This window comes from Grammomys surdaster, unplaced genomic scaffold, assembly GCF_004785775.1.
Source record: "Grammomys surdaster isolate TR1022 unplaced genomic scaffold, NIH_TR_1.0 183, whole genome shotgun sequence".
Lineage (NCBI taxonomy): Eukaryota > Metazoa > Chordata > Mammalia > Rodentia > Muridae > Grammomys > Grammomys surdaster.
In genome coordinates, this window is record NW_021604628.1 from 1,805,036 (window position 1) to 1,806,747 (window position 1,712).

Below are 1,712 nucleotides of genomic sequence, written 5' to 3' on the forward strand. Positions count from 1 at the left end.
GAACACCCATGTAACATGTGTGCACAAGGACATGAACACCCATGTAACATATGCATATACAATAATACATAGAGATGTAGCTCTTAGTGATGGGGCAGAACCCTCATGATCTAATAACCTTCCAAAGCCCTTCCCTCCACTGAGGGTTAGGTCGCTGCGTATGAGTTTGGGAGGGCAACCATATTCAGCTGAGTGCTGGTTTTACAGTGTTAGAGGTTTCGTCTGTTATTGTCATGGCGGCATGAAGGTAGACATGGTGCTGGAGAAGGAGCCAGGAAGTTTCATGTCTTGTTCCCCAGGCAGCAGGAAGTGACTGACACAATGAGCATGGCCACCCACTAGCAGTGGCTTCCTTGAACAAAGCCACGCCCATTCCAGCAAGGCCACACCTCCTACTAGTGCTACTCTTTGTGAGCCTGGGGTGGGGGCATTGTCTATCAAACCATCACACTCCCTAGCAGAGGACACAAGTTTAGTTCTCAGCACCCACAAAGCAGGTTCAACCATCTGTAACTTCAGTTCCCAGGGGGATCTGATGCCCTCCTCTGGCCTCTGTGGTACACATACATACCTGCAAGCAAACACTCATATACATAAAGTAAGATCAAATAAATCTAAAAAAAAAAAGTGACCTCAGATATCACGAAGAAAGAGCTACTTAAAAGATGTATTTTGTTAGATAGATGTTCCACATTGAAATTATATCAGATATCCATATATAGTTAAGGAAGCAGAGAGGTTTATTCTTTCGTTCCCTTGGTAGGGAATTTCTGCTTTGGGTGTTACAGAGGACAGTAATGCACATGCAGTGGCTGTCTTCACGCAGGCTTCCTGTGCACGTGCTCAGGAGTCTTGGTGGGATCCGTCAGAGTGTAAGGCCTCTTGATGGATATCATTGTGTCCTGTAATAAAATACCCTGACAAAAAACGGGTCTGGGAAGATATCTCACGGTAGAGTCCTTGCCTAATACATATGAAACCCTACGTTTGATTCCCAGCATCATATGCGCGCACACACACACACACACACGTATACACTCACATGTTCACATACATATATACATACACTCACATACACATGCACACATACACAGAGATGTGGGACTGCGTAAGGATATCTTGGTTCTTGGCTGGGCATGGGCCTGGAACCCCAAGACTCCAAGGGAAAAATGGCAGGTGTTCGGTCACGTCCCCAGAACCCAGGGTCCTGACACACAGTCTAGTCTCCATAGACCTACACTGTTCAGTCAGGTAGGCCATTACAGCCCCTCCCAAAGTGCACAGGTAGAGGGTGTGACTACAGGCCTCAGGCCCTAGAGAGATTTACACACTAATGAAGGCCAGAGAGTGGAGCCAATTAGACATTCTTCCCCAGACCCTCCCCACTTTCTCCCTCCCTATTTAACTCAGGTCTGCCCTGAGTTTCATGGGGTACATCCAAATCCATCTACCATCCGCCATGAAAATAAACCCTTTTGGAACCAAGGACTTCCTTTTGTCATTGGGGCCGCGCCGTGAGGAATTGTACAAAAGCCCTTTAATGAGCCACAGCCACTGCGTGTAACTTCCCACCTGGAGGAACTTTCTGTGTTTCCGGCCACCTTACCCCCCCCCCCCACATGCATGTATATACACACACACACATGTATACACACACACTCACATACATACATATACACATGCACTCACACACACGCGCTCACACATACACA

At 47.3% G+C, this 1,712-nt stretch overlaps 1 protein-coding gene across 1 annotated transcript in view; it reads left to right on the forward strand.

Moving 5' to 3' along the window:
- The window catches only part of Dnah8 (dynein axonemal heavy chain 8), a 236,994-nt gene that overhangs the window by 15,226 nt on the left and 220,056 nt on the right, over nt 1-1,712 (forward strand). The window lies entirely within an intron of this gene.